The 21520-nt window shown below is 44.9% G+C and overlaps 1 protein-coding gene across 1 annotated transcript in view; it reads left to right on the forward strand.

The window, feature by feature from the left end:
- The window catches only part of LOC126278624 (odorant receptor 43a-like), an 88005-nt gene that overhangs the window by 42329 nt on the left and 24156 nt on the right, over positions 1 to 21520 (forward strand). The window lies entirely within an intron of this gene.

The following is a 21520-nucleotide window of genomic DNA, read 5'->3' on the forward strand; positions in this document are numbered from 1 at the left end:
AAATTCATGATGATTAGGGAACAGAAGAACTTAGGAAAGAAGATGAATGTCAATAAGATAATGCTTTCTGAACAAAACTCAAAAATAAAAAAAAGTTGAAAAATCTGTCATACGTTTTGAGACACGGTTTGTCTTAAAGTATGAAATAAAATGGATTAGAGAAACATTCAGTTTGCCTTTGAACGATGCTTGAAATCATGTACGATACAAATGAGGCGTGTCAAATGTTTCTTTTATCTGTTTTAGTTATTGCTTTTAGACAAATCATTTAACAGAGTATTTGACCGAATTTTTTTCAATTTTTGTGCTTATTGTCATATTAACTTTTAAAATGGAGGACCAGTAAGTGGCTAAGGGACTGGAACGAATCCAGGGGGAGCGGTATGCGTTGTCTGTCCGTCGCTCTCCTGATATATTTATACCATACAGACACGCATAACACTAAGTAATTTAAGTGATACACTACTGGCCATTAAAATTGCTACACCACGAAGATGACGTGCTACAGACGCGGAATTTAACCGACAGGAAGAAAACAAAATGGTTCAAATGGCTCTGAGAACTATGGCACTTAACTTCTGAGGTCATCAGTCCCCTAGAACTACTTAAACCTAAGTAATCTAAGGACATCACACAAATCCATGCTAGAGGCAGGATTAGAATCTGCGACAGTGGTGGTGGCACGGTTCCAGACTGTTGCGCCTAGAACCGCTCGGCCACCCCGGTCGCCCTGACAGGAAGAAGATGCTGTAATATGCAAATGATTAGTTTTTCAGAGCATTCACATAAGGTTGGCGCCGGTGGCGACACCTACAACGTGCTCACATGAGGAAAGTTTCCAACCGATTTCTCATACACAAACAGCAGTTGACCGGCGTTACGTGGTGAAATGTTGTTGTGATGCCTCGTGTAAGGAGGAGAAATGCGTACCATCACGTTTCCGACTTTGAAAAAGGTCGGAGTGTAGCCTATCGCGATTGTCGTTTATCGTATGGCGACATTGCTGCTGGCGTTGGTCGAGATCCAATGACTGTTAGCAGAATATGGAATCGGTGGATTCAGGAGGGTAATACGGAACGCCGTGCTGGATCCCAACGGCCTCGTATCAATAGCAGACGAGATGATAGGTATCTTATCCGCATGGCTGTACCGGGTCGTGCAGCCACGTCTCGATCCCTGAGACAACAAACATCTGCACCAATAGTTCGACGACGTTTGCAGCAGCGTGGACTATCAGCTCGGCGACCATGGCTGCGGTTACCCTTGACGCTGTATCACAGACAGGAGCGCCTGCGATGGTGTACTCAACGACGAACCTGGGTGCACGAATGGCAAAACGTCATTTTTTCTGATGAATCCAGGTTCTGTTTACAGCATCATGATGGTCGCATCGTGTTTGGCGACATCGCGGTCAACGCACATTGGAAGCGTGTATTCGTCATCGCCATACTGGCGTATCACCCGGCGTGATGGTATGGGTGCCATTGGCTAGACGTCTCGGTCACCTCTTGTTCGCATTGATGGCACTTTAAACAATGGACGTTACATTTTAAATGTGTTACGATCTGTGGCTCTACCCTCCATTCGATCCCTGCGAAACCTTACATTTCAGCAGGATAATGCACGACCGCATGTGGCAGTTCCTATACGGGCCTTTCTGGATACAGAAAATGTTCGACTGCTACCCTGGCCAGCACATTCTCCAGATCTCTCACCAATTGAAAACGTCTGGTCAATGGTGGTCGAGCAACTAGCTCGTCACAATACGCCAATCACTACTCTTGATGAACTGTGGTATCGTGTTGAAGCTGCATGGGCAGCTGTACATGTACACGCCATCCAAGCTCTCAAATGGTTCAAATGGCTCTGAGGACTATGGGACTCAACTTCTGAGGTCCCCTAGAACTTAGAACTAGTTAAACCTAACTAACCTAAGGACATCACACACATCCATGCCCGAGGCAGGATTCGAACCTGCGACCGTAGCGGTCTCGCGGTTCCAGAATGCAGTGCCTAGAACCGCACGGCCACTTCGGCCGGCCATCCAAGCTCTGTTTGACTCAATGCCCAGGCGTATCAAGGCCGTTATTACGGCCAGAGGTGGTTGCTGTGGGTACTGATTTCTCAGGAGCTATGCACCCAAATTGCGTGAAAATGTAATCACATGTCAGTTCTAGTATAATATACTTGTCCAATGAATACCCGTTTATCATCTGCATTTCTTCTTGGTGTAGAAATTTTAATGGCCAGCAGTGTATATTATTTGGTGGTACCAAATATAAATTCTTGAAAGAAAAATTAAATTTGCGGGATATATACACTCCTGGAAATGGAAAAAAGAACACATTGACACCGGTGTGTCAGACCCACCATACTTGCTCCGGACACTGCGAGAGGGCTGTACAAGCAATGATCACACGCACGGCACAGCGGACACACCAGGAACCGGGGTGTTGGCCGTCGAATGGCGCTAGCTGCGCAGCATTTGTGCACCGCCACCGTCAGTGTCAGCCAGTTTGCCGTGGCATACGGAGCTCCATCGCAGTCTTTAACACTGGTAGCATGCTGTGACAGCCTGGACGTGAACCGTATGTGCAATTGACGGACTTTGAGCGAGGGCGTATAGTGGGCATGCGGGAGGCCGGATGGACGTACCGCCGAATTGCTCAACACGTGGGGCGTGAGGTCTCCACAGTACATCGATGTTGTCGCCAGTGGTCGGCGGAAGGTGCACGTGCCCGTCGACCTGGGACCGGACCGCAGCGACGCACGGATGTACACCAAGACCGTAGGATCCTACGCAGTGCCGTAGGGGACCGCACCGCCACTTCCCAGCAAATTAGGGACACTGTTGCTCCTGGGGTATCGGCGAGGACCATTCGCAACCGTCTCCATGAAGCTGGGCTACGGTCCCGCACACCGTTAGGCCGTCTTCCGCTCACGCCCCAACATCGTGCAGCCCGCCTCCAGAGGTGTCGCGACAGGCGTGAATGGAGGGACGAATGGAGACGTGTCGTCTTCAGCGATGAGAGTCGCTTCTGCCTTGGTGCCAATGATGGTCGTACGCGTGTTTGGTGCCGTGCAGGTGAGCGCCACAATCAGGACTGCATACGACCGAGGCACACAGGGCCAACACCCGGCATCATGGTGTGTGGAGCGATCTCCTACACTGGCCGTACACCTGTGGTCATCGTCGAGGGGACACTGAATAGTGCACGGTACATCCAAACCGTCATCGAACCCATCGTTCTACCATTCCTAGACCGGCAAGGGAACTTGCTGTTCCAACAGGACAATGCACGTCCGAATGTATCCCGTGCCACCCAACGTGCTCTAGAAGGTGTAAGTCAACTACACTGGCCAGCAAGATCTCCGGATCTGTCCCCTATTGAGCATGTTTGGGACTGGATGAAGCGTCGTCTCACGCGGTCTGCACGTCCAGCACGAACGCTGGTCCAACTGAGGTGCCAGGTGGAAATGGCATGGCAAGCCGTTCCACAGGACTACATCCAGCATCTCTACGATCGTCTGCATGGGAGAATAGCAGCCTGCATTGCTGCGAAAGGTGGATATACACTGTACTAGTGCCGACATTGTGCATGCTCTGTTGCCTGTGTCTATGTGCCTGTGGTTCTGTCAGTGTGATCATGTGATGTATCTGACCCCAGGAATGTGTCAATAAAGTTTCCCCTTCCTGGGACAATGAATTGATGGTGTTCTTATTTCAATTTCCAGGAGTGTAAAATGTTTTGAGACTGAACTGAGAGTTCACTCCGGATGACGTACAGAAATACTGCAGAAATAATCAGTTGGGTTGAATAGAGTTATACCAGGATGTTTTCGAGAGTAACCAAATTCAAATCTTACTCGCGGAAAAAGAAGGAAGAGCCGACGTCACCTGGGCGACATCATGGGGCTGTTCAGACGTCTAATCCGAAACGGTTTACTTCCCCTCCGTTCATCTGTTGAGTGTGACTGTAATTAGTATAGTATGGTGTCATGTTTGTGTTGGATAACGAGAGAAGTCTAAGGATGGGATCCTGTGCCACTACGCAGCCCACTCCTCTAGGACAGAACTAACGAGTCGGCCTGGTTTAACGTCTGCATCCGACGGATAGGTTATCGTCAATATATGCGTTCACTTCATAAGCCATTGCAGAGAGGTTTAGAATTTAGTAGAGAACATTCATGCAAAGTCTAGCGATCAGGAACACGACCTTCACTTCCCGCTCAAATAATGGCGGTTGAAATTTCCTTCACCACCAGTAATCGAAGCGTGTACATCCAAGTCGAGCGCTGCTGCACAGACGTCCTTTAAAGTCCTATGCTAAGGAACTCTTTTGTTATGAAACAGAAGGTGAAAAGAAAACACAAATAACGAAAGTCTGTAAGAGAAGAGACTACATAAAAAAACAAAACAATATAGAAAAGCATATTATAGGGAGTATTTCTAAAGTCCCGTAACGAAGCGAAACAACGTGAAGAGATTATCTGAGAGATGATGATCTGAATAGGAACACATGTACGTACCCATTCACTGCTATAGAAACGCACATGCAAAACTGAGTGTTCCACTTCCTTAAATCTGCTGCGTGAAAATGTGACTGTAATTTACTGTCTCTGTCTCTTATTAACTACGTTTGTAACAAATTACTTACTGTCACGAGTGATTAACGCTGGTGTTTTGGTTATTCAGTGTGGCCAGAAGCAGTCTGAAAAGCTTGCAAGCTGTTGTAGGGGAGGTTGTGCTCGCAAATAGCTGCTAAGAAAAAATTCTATGCGTTGCTTCATTCTCGAGTTATTTAGCATTGAAGTTAGCCAATCAGATCGTTGCGCGTGCAAATTCAAGCAGTCTGTCAGAGACAGTGTCGCCAAACGTGTTCATCGTATGGTATCCTCAAACCGAACAGACGTGCATTTTGCTCACCTAGCTTGAAAAGGTGAATTTTAAATGGTAATGAGCATAACAACAAGTGGCAGCTCGCGTGCTTACAGACGTCGGAGCATTATCCCATTTCGACTTGTGAAAAAGCTTGAATTTGTGCGCGCCATGACCATATTGGCTAACTCCAATGCTAAATAACACTGCTCAAGATATCGATTTTTTCTTAACAAGTATTTCTGATCGCGCTGTAGGTGTGGGCTTGTGGAAGTGTCTAATGTAAAGATTATTCATTTTGAAAACATTCATAGTTCGTAAATGAAAGTGCGTTGAACAGGAGTCTTATGAAAGCGATTTAACCTGGTAGATATATATCACGGGAGTTGCCAGACTGACAGCACATGAATCAGTTCTGGGGAGGTAATCGCTTTGCCTAATGAGTGTTATCTCTGAGGAAGCCGATACAATAATGTCTTTCAAGAACGTCAACGTGAATAGGTGAACGACCTACGCAACTGCGGTGTAAGTGGGAATTTGCAATTTTATTCGCAAGAGTATCGTTGCAGGAGGTTTGGACTATCTAGTTCCGTTGCTGTATGAATGTGTGACATTCATAGCTATTTAGATTAACTTCTTTTGATAAATAACCTCCTTTCCATATATTTCACTACAAGACAGGTAAGAGTTTTCTTGATCAAGAATCGGAACATGGAGAACAAGCGTGTTACAGCACAAATGTATTGCAATATTTGACATTCCATTAAGTGCGACCATTTTGGTAAAAGCGTGGTACTTAATTATTTGTAACAATTTTGCATCAGTTGGCCAAAGCTACGAGAACCGTTGTATTTCAAATGGGTGAGAAGCACAAACCATTCTTCTACAGATATTAGTGCGAGTATTATATTGACATTGCTTGAGTCATATTTTCGAGGTCAACATAGCTTGACCTGTGTTTTCCAACCCACCATGTATAGTTTTCCGCTTTGAGTAAATACACAGGTCGTCAGTGTACCATAAAACTGTTACTTTAGGTCACAGGGTGTCATGCGGGTCGTATGTAAACATACTGATGGAAACGGAAGTGTTCACCTTGGAGATAAGTCCTATATTTACAAGTGTTTTGGGATGTGTTCATTACAGAGCGGATTTTAAACGACTAAACTTTGATTCCGTGCAGAACTGATATCCACCATCAAGATCAGTGTTGGATGTGACCGCCAACAGGTGCGACCACACTTTGGTATTTATTATGGCTTGGAAGCTGACAGCCTCTGAATGTCATCTTGAGGAGTTTCTTGCCATTTCTCAAACACTTGCTACATCATTTCATGAAGATTGCCGGATGTAGTATAGAATCAAAGTGTACTTCATCCCATCGCAACCCAGAGACACTCTATGGGTAGAGATCATAGGAACGAGCAGACCGGTCTAGAATTAATACATACCTCAAAGCGATTGTGATGTGAACTACTGTGTGAGAGTTTGCATTGCTCTGCTCATGAAGGGTATGACAACAGGATTTACCGTTCTTTCCACAAGTAGGGTAGTATACAGGCTCCTTTGAACGATTACCAAATCAGTCGAATGTTGTCACATCGTGCAACTCATCACGCCTGACTCAGGCTTTGGAGAAACATAGATCTTGAGGAGAGCTGCTTCCTGTGATCTTTTACCAGGTTGTCTACTTACAGGTTGTCGTCGATCTGACCGCCACAGATAGAAGGGTGGTTTGTCGCTGAACACCATCGTATTCCACTCAATATCCGAGATGACTCTGCCTCTGCACCGTTCAATGCGTCTGTGGTCTTGATTGGTGTCAACGGTAAACGACGCATGGCAATCTGAAATCTCCTCAGCTTCCAATAATCTGTTCCCCACTGTTTGTGATGACACTCTGGCTGAAATGCCAGGATGTAGGCTGTCGTCATCACTCTATTCGTCAGAGCGGGTCGAACAATCAGACGAACTTCTCGCGGAGTATTCTTTCTGGAAGGACCAGTGCGTGATGGTCGTAGCCCCCCCCCCCCCCCCCTATCCTGTTGTGTTGAGTCCATCTTTTCACCACTTGTTCTGCAGCCATTCCTTTACAGGTGACTGTCTATGGGATCTGTCTGTACAATGTAAGTACACAGAGTGTGTCAAACATCAGTGTGATGCTCCAATGCCACCTTTGTTAACGTCCAAATGATGGTGGTGAGCTACAAGTACATACACACTGAGTTGACGAAAGTCATGGGGTAGCGACATGCACATATACAGATGGCTGTAGTTGCGCATACACAAGGAAAAATAGGGTATTGCATTGATGGAGCTGTCATTTGTACTCAGGAGATTCCCGTGCAAAGGTTTCCGACGTGATTATGGCCTCACGACGGGAATTAACAGACTTTGAACGCTGAATGGTAGTTAGAGCTAGAGGCTTGGGACATTCCATTTCGGAAATCGTTAGGGTATGTAATATACAGAGATGAACAGAGTCAAGAGTGTGCCGAAAAAAACCAATTTCAAGCATTGTGTGTATGTGTGTTGAACCGGGGACGTGGAAACGATGGAGAGGCTTCGCGCCGTTGTAGCGCTCAGTGGTTCACAATCCCACAGAAGGCCGCAGCAGTCCACCCACCTCACCTCCACCCCTCACCAAATCCAGAATTATTGTGCAATGCAGCCCCCCTTCCCCCCCCCCCCCCCCCCCCCAGTGGACCCCCCGCCCCGCTGCCTGGAAACGCCTCATACCAGACGAGTGTAACACTAATGTTTCCTTGTTATAATAGTTATGGTGTATGCATATGTGGAGACAGTGTTTGCGCAGCAATCGCTGACATAGTGTAACTGAGGCGGAATAAGGGGAACCAGTTCACATTCGCCGATGCAGATGGAAAACCGCCTTAAAAACCAACGATAGGCGGCCTGCACACCGGATGTCGACACTAATCCGTCGGGCGGTTTCGTGCTGGGGACCGACACGCCTTCCCGTTCGGGAAGCAGCGCGTTAGAATGCGCGGCTAGCCAAGCATTACTTCTGACCATCCACAAACTAGTAACCGACCGCGTTCACATAACGACCATGAGCAGTTGCTTTGGCGTACGTTGTGTAACATACAGGCAACACTGCGTGTAATAACCACAGTCATCAATGTGGGATGCCAGCCGAAGTGGCCGAGCGGTTCTAGGCGCTACAATCTGGAACCGCGCGACCGCTACGGTCGCAGGTTCGAATCCTGCCTCAGGCATGGATGTGTGTGATGTCCTCAGGTTGGTTAGGTTTAAGTAGTTCTAAGTTCTAGGAGACTGATGACCTCTGAAGTTAAGTTCCATAGTGCTCAGAGCAAGTTGAACCATCAATGTGGGATGTACGACGAACGTATCCGTTAGGACAGTGCGGAGATATCTGGGGTTAATGGGCTATGGCAGTCGATGTCCGACGCGTGTACCTTTGCTAACAGCACGACATCGCCTTCGGTGCCACTCTTGGACTCGTGACTATATCATTTGAACCCTAGACAACTGGAACATTGTAGCGTGGTTAAATGAGTCCCGACTTCAGTTGGTAAGAGCCGATGGTCCGGTTTGAATGTGGCGCAGAACCCACAAGCCATGGACCCATCAACAAGGCACTGTGCAATCTGGTTGTGGCTCAATAAGGGTGTGCGCTGTGTTCACACGGAATGAACTGGGCACTCTGGTCCATCTGAACGGATCATTGACTGGAAACGGTGTTGTTAGACTGCATGGAGACCATCTGCATCCATTCTCGGACTTTCTGTTCCAAACAATGATATCATGTCACCGGGCCACAACTGTTCATGATTGGTTCAAAGGACATTCTCGACAATTCGAGCGAATGATTTGGAGACCCAGATAGGCCGACATGTATCGCATCAAACATTTATGGGACGCAATCGAGAGGTCAGTTTGTGCACAAAATCTTGTACCGGCTATACTTTTGCAATCGTGAACGGATATAGAGGCAGCATGGTTCAATATTTCTGCAGTGGACTTCCAAGGATTTGTTGAGTCCATTCCATGTCGAGTTACTGCACTATGCCGGAGAAAAGCAGGTCCGACATGATGCTAGTGTATGCTGGGCGCGAATAGAGATCTCCAGCAGAAAAATTCTATTAATGTGACCAAATATATTCAATCCATTCCTGGTATGTGGTAATGGATCTCTTCTGTGCTGAAAACATTGCAGATGACCTCCCATACGGATGAAATTCTCATCAACACAAGCCACAGTTATGGAAACACTGGAGTATCAGTTTGGTAGTTTTCGGTCAAGCTCTACGATGTGTAACACCTAACTTTTCCGTCAGTGGATGTTCAAGAGTAGGGTTCTTCACAAATATACTTCCTCTCTTTATTATCAGTGGCCTAAGTGAATGCAGGTGAAGCAGTGGCAACGTTGCTTATTGGCGCAAACGGCCACGGCAGTAGTGGCTACATAATTCTGTCCATGCCTTCCAGCTCCTTACTCTCTTCCTCCAAGCCCCACAGCGTTCCGCGCTGCGAAATTCGGTTATTAAGGCTTTTGGCAGAGGGTCGTATTAATGTGGCTGGATGGTATAGCTGTATAGATGAAGAGATTGAGAAAATGTGTAATGGGATAAAGTAAAATAAATAATTCAACGCAACAAGGAAGGCAAAGATTTAACGATGATTGTGTGCGTGTGTCTTCGTGTATTGGTGGGGGTGTGGGGAGAGTTGGGGGTGTTGGGGGGTTGGGACAGGGGAGCGGGATGGAATTCGTTACTAGGAAAACGATGAGAAGTAAGTTTAGTAGGAGAACAAGGAATGGGTGAAGAGAGTGGGAAGGGAAGCTTTATTGCGGAATTTTACGAAAACATATATTAATCATTGCTACTAATTGGTTTAAAAACAAAGAGAGGGATTTTTATGGATGGGAGACCTGAAGACTCTGGACAGTGAAATAGTGAAGGCAGAAGAAGAACAACTAACAGGAAACAGAAAGTGTTGTGGTTGACAGGAGAGCCAACACCGTATTGCTAAAGAAGGTCGAAGTGCACGCGTTTTAGCTCACGCAGGCTCGCGTGAGGTCTGGAACATGACAAGGGAATTAGAATTGAAAAAAACGGACGTAGCTAGTGAAATACTTAACTTTAATCCGTTAATGGAGAACGTCGCTCTTTATGGTACATGATTCACAATATCAACAGTACGGATACAAGCGGCGGCGGCGGCGGCGGCGGCGGCGGCGGCGGCAGCGGCTATGCTAACTATCGTCTTGGCAAATGAGAGCGTAGAAGTCAGAGAACCATCGCTAGCAAAGTCGGCTGTACAACTGGGACAAGTGCTAGGAAGTCTCTCTAGACCTGCCGTGTGGCGGCGCTCGGTCTGCAATCACTGATAGTGACGACACGCGGGTCCGACGTATACTAACGGACCGCGGCCGATTTAAAGACTACCACCTAGCAAGTGTGGTGTCTGGCGGTGACGCCACATTCCTCCCCCGCAAATCGGCGTACGGTTGTGGCATAAGGATTCCGTCCGCCGTGGGGAGGACCCCATGTTGACGTATGCGACGAGGTGGGGAGCCTAACAACAGGCGAGGCTGTGCCACCCGCATCCTGCCTTTTGGACCGCGGGGAGCGAGGAAACGCCTGAAAACCTGCTCCAGGGTGCACGCCAACATGCGGTGCATGCGCCCGTAGAGAGGCAGGAGAGGCCGAAGGGTCGACCTCCACCGGGACGGGGCACCCGACGGGCGAAGACGACATATGGTCCGGAGGGGGCAAGAGTTCCATGTCGGAGGACAACTGGTCACGGGAAGCGATCGGAGGCGCGCGACCCAGGGAGGCGCCCGGCGGTTGCAGCGACGCGTCCACCGCGGGCGTCGCCGGCGGGAGAACAGGCGGCGGCGACGGCGGCGGCGGCGGCGACGGGCGGCAGCGGCGCGTCGCCATGGGGCAAAATCGAAGGCAGCGTCAGTAACACCTGGGGCTGAGGCGAGCCAGTAGATGGGTCCCCGGGGCGCTGACCGGACGGCACCGTCGCTGAAAGCAGACGGCGAGCGGTAGATCCCGTGCGACGACAGAGGCGCAGCTGATTGAGATGCCGACGCACCTCACCAGAGGCCCCCAAAACCAGATACATAGCGCGTCCGAGGCAGCGAAGAATGCGCCCTTCGAGCCAACACCGTGAACTTCGATAGTGCCGATAGTAGACAACATCGCCTGGAGCAAAAGCAGGTGTCTGCCGCTGCACAGGAACCTGATGCGGCAAAGACATGAAGGTTCGATGATGACGACCGTGGAGCAACTCAGCCGGCGAGCGACCATCTCGTGGCTGAAAGCGATACGAGGACAAAAAGAGTAATAAAGCGTCCTCCCGAGAATGCGACTCTTTCAACTTCAACATCTGTGACCTGAAAGTCCTGACCAACCGTTCAGCGGTACCGTTTGACTGTGGCGAAAACGGGGCGGACGTCAGATGTTGAATACCATTGGCCTTCCAGAATGATTGAAATTCTGCGGAAATGAATTGTGGCCCATTGTCGGAAACATGACTTTGACAAGGGCCATTGCGTAGCAACAAAATGCAGAACGGGAGCAAGGACAGGGTCGGCAGCTGTGGCTGTAGCTACAAAACGAAAGTCAATCGGAAACGATTCGACCATGTCATCGGTTTCCGCATCAAGAAACATGCAAGAAAGTTCGGAGGAATCGGCTGCACTATCCTCAGCAACAGGCAAGCGGGACAACGCATCGGCGTTTCCGTGCTTTTTCTGGCAAACACTCTGAACATGCCCTTTTTTATGACAATAAAAGCAAATAGCTTGGCTTGACGGGCAATTCACACGCGACACGCGAAGGTTTAGTAACACACTGCGGGCATGATTTGATCACTGGATTTGCTTGCCTGCGCGGCACAAGTGGCTGAGAGCCTGGCGGCAGCGGCGCGGCCGGGCGCGAGGGCTGTTTACTGCTCCGTGCAGCTCGCCCGGCGGGCCGGTTAACCTGACACACTGCTGGCGAAGTTTCAAATGATTCCTGAGCAAAGTCAAGCGTGTCTTGCCGATCCAATATGTCCATCACTTATTGAAGGGACGGATTTACTAGTTTCAAAATCTGTTCCCTTATACGAACATCAGAAACGTTCTGTGCAGTTGCATCACGTACCATAGTATCTGAATAAGGGAGTCCACATTGACACTCAAAAGCACAATCCCTAGTAAGGCCTTGCAAGGTTGCAACCCACTCCCAATTAGTCTGACCTGCCGTACGTTTTCTACGAAAGAAGGTATATCGTTTGGCAACTACATTTACTGATTCTTTGAAATATGCATCTAATGCAGACAAAATTTCTTCGTAGGACAGAGTTGCTACGTCGCGTCGGGAAAATAATTTGACTATCACACGGTACGTATTCAAGCCGACCGAAGACAGCGTCGCGTCCACCGCGAGCGTTGCCGGCGGGAGAACAGGCGGCGGCGGCGGCGGCGGCGGCGGCGGCAGCGGGTATGCTAGCTATCATCTCGGCAAATGAGAGCGTAGAAGTCAGTGAATCATCGCTAGCAAAGTCGGCTGTACAACTGGGGCGAGTGCTAGGAAGTCTCTCTCGACCTGCCGTGTGGCGGCGCTCGGTCTGCAATCACTGATAGTGTCTGGCGGTGACACCACAGAAAGACATGTTCCAATAGAAATATTTGGATAATGCATGAGATTTTATCCTTAACTAATGAAACGCGAAACTAAAAAAGCCAATAAAGGAAGAGGGAAAGAGGGAATACTTACGATTAAGAAGTGGGGCGGGTAATAAGAGCAAAATTGCAAATCAAGAGTGTCTAGAGGGTAAATATAAAGCTGTAGAGGCATGCAACAGTATGGGGGTGATAGGTGCGGAATATAATAAAATGAAAGAGAATGTAGAAGAGTTAATATAAAGGACGGGAGATGAAAATTAATGTTATAGGAAGTGACGAAGAAGTGGCTGAATATATTCGGGAGATGCCATACAGTGAGCGCAGTGTTTGATGGAACACTGAAAGACCTCAGTAGAAAAAAGGTATCTGAAGTAGATGACTCTCACTCATAATTATTAAGATCCTTGGGAGAAAGAACCATAACAAAACTTTTGGTATGCAAGATGTATGAGACAAGCGAAATATCCTCAAACTTTAAGATTAATGTAGCAGTGTCAGTGCCAATGAAAGCAGGTGTTGACAGGTGCGTGCATTACCGAGCCATCTATTTAACAAGTCTTGGTTGCAAAATATTAATCCGCATTATTTACGGATGAATATAAAGGCTAGAAGAAGCTCATTTAAGGATGAAACATTTGGAATCCAGAGAAATGTAGTAGCACGCTGGGCAATACTGACCGCACCACTAGCGCAGATTTAAAAAAAAAAGGCAACAACCTTTATAATATCTGAAAGTTAAGGAAAAGCTATTAACGATCTTGAATAATGGTATCATATCAGGGACAAAAACCAGGAACTCATAGGCTATCCACAGAAACGAGACTGTAGTTGCAAGAGCTGAAGGACAAGAAAAAGAGGCAGTACTTGAGAAACGAGTCAGACGGGTATGTAGCCTGTTACCTGTCCTCCATGTTATTCAATTTCAGCATGCAGTACAGGAAACGAAGGAGAAATTTGTAGTAGGAATTCAAGTTCAGGAATAAGAATTAAAAACACTGTAATTCTGTCAGAGACAGCAAAATACGTGGAAGATTACTTGTATGGAACAGATAGTGTTTTTAAAACAGATTGTAAGAGGGACATTGAAAAAAAAGCAAAACAAGAATAATATAATGCAGCTGAATTCACTCATTTGATGTTCAAGGAGTTAGATTAGTAAATGAAAGACTAAAGGCAATGGTCAAGTTTTACTATGTAGGCAGTAAAATGGCTGACTTTTACAGAAGTAAAGAGAATGTAACATAAAGACCAGAATGACACTGAAAAGATCGTTTGCAAACAGAGAAACACATCAACAGCTAACGTCTAAACTACGTGTTTTGAATGTAGCCTTATATAGAAGTTAAATATGGACCAGGAACATACCAGACAACAAGAGAATTGGAGCTTTTGAGAAGTGTTTGGAGGATTCTTTTTCCTATTCATATATACTAACTTACATTTCTTTACGCTTTCAGTAAGCTGACATTCATCAAGCGAAACCGAAATTCTAGCTATACCATGCTGTATGCTAAAGTCACTCAACGATGATATTTTCCCGTAAACTACAGCATCATCAGGAAATAGTCGTAGACTGCTGCTCACCCTACTCGTCATACCATTGACGTTCTTGTGGTATTAAACTAAATATTATTTTCTGTTATGTGAACTCAACAGTAAATGGTCAGCATTGAGTCCTATTTAAACACGAATTAGATTAATATTTTGTAAACTAATTTGTTTTTGTAATTACGGTACATCTTGCAAAGTGGTACCTGAAATATATAATTGACCAATCAACTTAGAGATGAAATCTGATAAGATCCCGCGAGCGAAAATGGCGTTGCATAAAGTAAGTAAATCGAATCTGAAAGTGTGTCTATCATACGTGAAAGCGATCGAAACATTTCAGGATACCACATCAGGACTTAAAATCTTTGATTAATAGCAGTTTGGCACTCTAAGGCCACCTTCAGGTAACGTTAATTTACAATTTGCACTGTCTTTAGTGGGATAAACTGACGTTACGGTGTTCACATTTGGTGTGCTACTCCAGAAGGTATCACGACAGCTAAGTCGGAAATCCAAGCAGAGCGAAAATTCATTCTGGGAGGAACCGCAACTGAGAGAATTTTTCCTAAAAAAAGAAAAAGAAATACTAGTACCCGTCGCAGTGTAGCCCCATGTAGCCCCACTGTACTGACTCGGGCACGGGATGATTCAGTTGTTGTTCAAAAGCTGCTGGAGATCATCCTCTGTGCGTGTGTCTCGTGGTCTCGTCAAACGTACTGAAGAGACTGCTTCAGGTGGTTTTAAGCGAATAGGAACATATACTTCCGGCCATGGGCGTTCATAGAAAGTTATCCACGGGGGAGCCAAGACTCTAAAATTGCTATTTTTGGTGTAATTTCAAAATGTGCCTTTCAAGAAGTAAATTTTGCAGATGACGCACAACACTGGTCACTGTCCAGAGAGCCGCAAGGGGTAGCCGCGTGATCTAGGCTGCTTTGCCGCGGTTCGCGGTACTCCCCCCCTCGAACGTTCGAGTCCTCCCTCGGGCATGGGTGTGTGTGTTGTCCTTAGCGTAAGTTAGTTTAAGTTAGATTAACTAGTGTGTAAGCTTAGGGACCGATGACCTCAGCAGTTTGGTCCCATAAGGACTTAAAACAAATTTCCAATTTACACTCCAGAGAATTACCTCACCACAATGGCTCTCATCCCCACCATTCTTGTGGACGCCTGTGGATCTAACTACAGAATGCTGGCGGACTTTGGGACGAACAATGCCTATTCAGGCGTCACAGTTTGTACTTGAATCATTCCAGCGACTGGCAGACATAATCGATAAGACGAATCAGACTCTCGCGATATCAACGAAACTATTTGCAGCATTTTCTCTAGAACTGACTGTACATATCTGTTTTTGAGTCGAGTGAAAATCCTTGAATTGGAGACTAGGAAGGTTCTGTGACTAGCTAGACTACTATTTCTGAAACTTACGCGTAAGTTGTGACTACTTTAGTGTCCTCTAAATGTTTTAGAGGCGTACTAAACATCAGATGCTGCATCTGACTGTGTGTGAGATGCACAAAAACGGTTTTAGACAATGTGATTCTCCACACGGTTCAGATAAAGACAGATTTAAGAAACCAATCAGTGTTGGTACAAGATTCAAAGAACTGCTCTCAAAAGATATTTTATTAGTCACCACTCTCATTACTGGTTTGAGGCTGCTCGCAAATAACTCTCTTGTGCAAACCTCTTCATCTCAGAATAGGTGTTGGTCTTATACGTTCCACTGCCGTACAATTCTGTGCTTGAAAAGTATATTTTCAGAAATTTCTTCCTGAAATTAGAGCCTGTATTTGGAACCAGTAAACTTCTCTTGTACCTCTTTGCCTGTGCTAGTCTGCTTTTTATGTTCACCTTGCTTCGTCTCTCACACCTTAATTTGCTTCTAAGGTTGCGTCTATTTCGTCTTAAGTTTAGCACTAATCACATTTCTGATATCCTTAAATACACTCTCCTTTTCCCAATTTATTCTCCCTCTTTAGACTGTTCATTCCATTCAGCAGGTACTGCAAGTCGGTTTCATTAACGATACAAGTGTCATCAGCAAATCATTTCATCGTGAATTTTTAGTTCTGCTTCTCATCTTTTTTTTTATTTCCACAATTGTTTTTTGGATGTGTTGCTTGGACAATAGTCTCAGAAGAATTAATTCACGTCTTACATCATTTTTAGTCTAACACTTCGTCTTTGCTCTTCCACTCTTGTTGCTCCCCGTGGTTCTTGTACATAACATGTACTGCCAGCTTTTTCCTATAGTTATTCCTGTTTTTCTCAGAATTTCAAACATTTTGCTCCATTTTCCCTTGTTTAACGACTTTTGTAGGTCGACTGATCCAACGTGCGTGTCTTGATTTTCCTTAAGTTTTCCTTCCAGTACCAAACGCAACGTCAGAATTGCCTCCCTGGTGCCTTGACCATTTCTAAACCAAACTCATCGTCATGAACAGATCGTCTACTTCCTTTTCCATTCTTCTGTTTGTTAATCTTGTCAACATCTTGGATGAACGAAGCGTTGAGCCGATTGTAAGGTGGTTCTAGCAATTAACTGCCCATGCTATGTTTGCCAATGATGAATGACAACCTTGCATCTTGTTTCCATTGCCAGGCCTACGTCAGAAACACCTCTCTGCTCCCTTTACTTTTCCTAAAGCCGCATCGCCTGCTAATAGCTCCTCATTTTTCTTTTTCCATCCTTCTATATGGTATCCTCGACAGCAACTTGCACGCATAAGAGGTTAAGCTATTTTTGCGACAGTTCTCGTACGTCTCTCCCCATGCTATCTTTAGATTTGGGTGGATAATATTTTTTTGAAAGTCTAATGGTATGTATCCAGTCAGATATTCTACACACTAGCTTGGATAGTTTTTTGGTTGCCAATTACCTCATTGGTTTTAGAAATTCAGTAGTGTTGTTACCTATCTCCTCTGAATTATTTCATTCCACGCCTTCTAAATCTCCGCTAAACTCTGGCTAATACTGCATCCCCCATGTCTTCCCCTAACATGTCATCAAACACAGTCCTCCCACTAACAGAGTACTTCAGTGTATTCTGTCCACCTTGCCCGTCTCTCCTATACTTTTGAAAATGGAATTCCAATTGCAATTTTAATTTTGATAACCTCGTTTTTAATTTCACCGAAGCTTCTTCGACAATACCATATGCTGAATCAGCACTTCCGACGACAATTTCATTTTAGATTTCTTCACATTTTTGCTGCAGCCACTTTACCTTGGCTTCAGTGCAGTTCGTATTCCTTTCATTCCTTGTTTTAGTCATGGTTTATTAGCAGTTTCCATTATACCTATGCTTGTCTGTCCAACCTCTGTGATTCCAAGTTTTAGAGAAGTTCATTCCTCTTCAAGTGAAATGCATACTGCGGTATTCATGATCGCGTTAGATATAGCCTCTAATGCATATTGTGGTATTAATTATCGCAATATCTACGGCCTTAGCGAACTTCAAACGCATTTGATTATTCCTCAGCCTTTAGTGTCCTACTTCTTTCACTTCTTCCCGACGATTCTCTTAAGCTGCAGCCTAGTCTCCATAATCACTAAATTGTGATCCTAGCTTGCATCTGCTCATAGATGTGTCTTACAATCCAGTAGCTGACTTCGTAATCTGTGTCTGACCATAATGTAATTCATCTAGGATCCTGTCGTGTCTCCGGACCTTTAACAAGTAATCCTTTTCATCTTTTGATATATGATCGTTGTGCTCGCTGTTGCTAACTAAATTTTTTTGCAGAACCCACTAGGTCTCGCTCCTCTCTAATTCCTGCTACCAAGCCCATACAACCGCGTAATTATTTCTTCTATTTCTTCTTCTACTACGACATCCCATTTCCTCTTGATTATTTGATTATCATCTTCCATTATGTGCTGATACCCTCTATACTTTCCTATCTCTTCTTTCTCTACTTGTGACGGCAGCATGTACGGCTGAACTATTTTTGCTATCGTCGGTTTACTGGTGTTTATTTGCTGTCTGAGGACATTCATATCAATGATGGGTTTATAATATATCAGTCACTGCCTTACCTTATTATTCATAACGAATCCTTCTGTTGCTATTCTATTTCCTGCTGCTATATCTCCTTTCCATTTCACATCACTGACCACCAACATATCTAGACTGATCCTGTCCATTCCTCTTTCCAAACTTTCTAGCTTCTCTACCACGTTAAAACTTTTGTGTTCCATGCTCCGACTCATAGAATGTTAACCTTTCGTTGGCTGTTTCATCTTTCTCTCATGGTTGCCTCGGCCTTGCAGACCTCTCCCAAAGATCTGAGTGGAGGAGTAATCCGCTTCATTGGCCAATGGAGAAATCATAAAGACACGTTCAATTAGAAACCACATATCTTGTGGACACAGATTATATGTCATTAACGCAGGGTTTTCATTGCCTTCAGCGGTTGATCATTGCTGGTTCTTTCGCCTTTCAGCCGGCCGGAGTGGGCGAGCGATTCTCGGCGATTCAGTCTGGAACCGCGCGACCACTACGGTAGCAGGTTGGAATCCTGCCTCGGGCCTGGATGTGTGTGATGTCCTTAGGTTAGTTAGGTTTAAGTAGTTCTAAGTTCTAGTGGACTGATGACCTGAGAAGTCAAGTCCCATAGTGTTCAGAGCCATTTGAACTATTTTTCGCCTTTTAGGGTTTCTTACCACAAGGGCAAGAGGTTTCCCTGAAAATCTCTCCACCACTATGCCCTTCCTCGACAATGACGTTGGCAGAACGAGGGTTACTACTCATTCAGGTAGTATTCGACCGCCGTTACGGAGGATTTTTAGGCAAAATTTAAGCAATGTCTGTATTTTTAATTTATTTTCGTTTTTATGTTTGTAATGGTCTTGAAAACAGTAGTACGATGACGCGCACGTCGACGACGGCCATAACTCTGCATCTTCGGTCATGGCAACGGTTGGTTTATTGTTGCTGCAGCAAGAAAAGCTCCGGCTGCTGCTGAGTTGAAGAGTTTTGATTAACGTAATGTGACTACTGATCTCACCTATCATATTGATGAGGTAGACAACAAAGATTTTGGCAGATATTTTTATTATTATGATAAGGCCATGATTCTCCGTGCACATAGCAGATTAAGAGTACAGTGTACTGAAGGTGATTTCATTTTGTTTAAGGAGCATGGGTGTTGTGAAAATATAGCTGTAACTGGTGATAGTACTGTTTATCATCATAAATAAAGGTGATATTGAACTCCATGACTTAAAAGAAAAACACACTGATCTTCCCAAAAGTCGAGAAGTGATTCATCTTGGTATTGTAGCTCTTTGGGTTGTTCCCGGACAGTCTCAGTAACCTTGATCAGTCCCAGTAGCTCCAAACTGCTCGACGTTTTGTCGTACTGATTACTACTGATAGACGCCTCTCTCAGATCTCAGGTGGCAACATTGGACAGGAGACTTAATGTCCTAGTGATCAGCTCCTGAAGAATTTGCAACAATGGACTCGAGTTTGATGTTCTTTGAAAATAAATGGAGGTCATATTATACGTGGTGCACAAAGCTGACAACCAAAAATTGACTGCAGTCAGATTTTTGGAACGAATATCATTGTATATCTAAAGGGAAAATGGAGACGGTATATTCGTCATACCGGTAGTAAATAAGTCAAACCAGTCGAAACAGAAATTGAAGCTGCAAGTGAAATTATCTGGACAAGACTCAAAATCAAGAGCGCACGTAAACTAATAGCTGAATCCTTCTGTCGACCACCAGACTCGCCCCATATGTAACCGAAAATTTCAAGTCAGAAGTACATGTATTCCACAATCATACTGTCATTATTGGAGGACACTAATGATTCTGTAATTTCATGACATAGTTACATGTTGTAAGGGGTATGAGAAATAACACTAAATACTTTCTCTGAAAACTATTTACACCACATATTTTTGATGAACACTCACGTTGGAAATACATTAGATAGAAAGGCAAAATAAGAAGGCTTGACATCTTTGAGGATGTCTGCACTGAAACAGATCTCAATGACCCTGAAACAGTTGCAGGAACAATGGGTTTTAAAGTGAATAGGGCAACTTAAGCAGCTACAAAGATTTACATGTTCCGTAAACCAGACAAAAAGGCAGTCGTTTCATATAGAGAGGGGGAACTTAGATCATTTAGCACTGGGAAGGAGCATGTAGCACACCTGTGACCCAGGCTTGTAAGAATATTTGACGAAACGCTGGATACATATGGACGCACCAGAACGGTTCACGGCTGGAGAGACCTTCCATGGTACACAGTCTCTGTAAACAAATTTCCAAAGACACCCTGAGTGCTGAACAGTTGCATAAAACAAATTATAGGATTATATATTGAGAGAAACTAATTGAAATGCATTTGATTGTCAAAAACGCAAAACTTGAATCCTCCAACGACTGTAATAGAAGAATATTAGCGAAAAATTTCATCCAACACACAAAGAAATTCTAATCATATGTGTAGACTGTTAGCAGCACGAACATTAATGGCCAGAGACTTACGAATGACTTGGGAACTAAAGCTGAGGTTAGCAAAGCTAAAGCAGAAATGCTAAACCCGGTTTTCAAACGTTTTTTGATTAGAGATGAGCCAGGACAATATCCTCGCACAACAACAAAGTTGAATATCATACAGGTAGACACTAGTGTCAAAGACAGTGAGAAGTGGATGAGATCGCAAAAACTGAAAAGCTCCAAGGCGTGACGGAGTGAGATTAAAAACAGAAAAGAAAAAGAATAAAAGCACACTCGTACAGTAAGGGTGGCAGAAACGACGCACAAAGCTAACATCGAACAGCTTAGTGATCAGTCGGTAGTAGAATCTTATAATATACTCTGATCTCAAACATAATGAGGCATCTCGAACAGAATTACGTTGTCCATGTCAACCAGTTTTGATCCGAAACCGACTCGCGCTATACTCTCACGAGACCTGAAAACTATGGATGAAGGCAGCCGGATAGATTGTGACGTCGCATGTTATTACGGGATAACATTTATTGCAGTAAGATACGTAGATGTGGAGCCGGTGGCTGTGAGGAAGCTGCGGGAAGTCGCCTCAGCTATGAATCAGCGCGCAACTGACGCTATGTGGCCGTGCGAACGGGCTACCCTGTCACCTAGTACGACAGTATGACCGTATATTCATACCCCATACGAATCTAAATAAATCATATTAAAGACTAACCAATTGTTTTAAAAGTTGGTATACTACTTTTTCGTATTTAGTAGAAGATCTCATAAAAATTACATACTTTCGGAGATTGAGAAAATTACCTAAAAACTATAAAACTGACACTTATGGTGTATAATTCAGTTAGTAACAATAACTGTTTGTCTTTTTTATCAGTTGAAATCATAACCAAAGTTATCAATATGTAGAATCATTTAGTTGGGATTTTTATTTTCATAAATTT

Source organism: Schistocerca gregaria, chromosome 1 (assembly GCF_023897955.1).
Source record: "Schistocerca gregaria isolate iqSchGreg1 chromosome 1, iqSchGreg1.2, whole genome shotgun sequence".
Classification (NCBI taxonomy): Eukaryota; Metazoa; Arthropoda; class Insecta; order Orthoptera; family Acrididae; genus Schistocerca; species Schistocerca gregaria.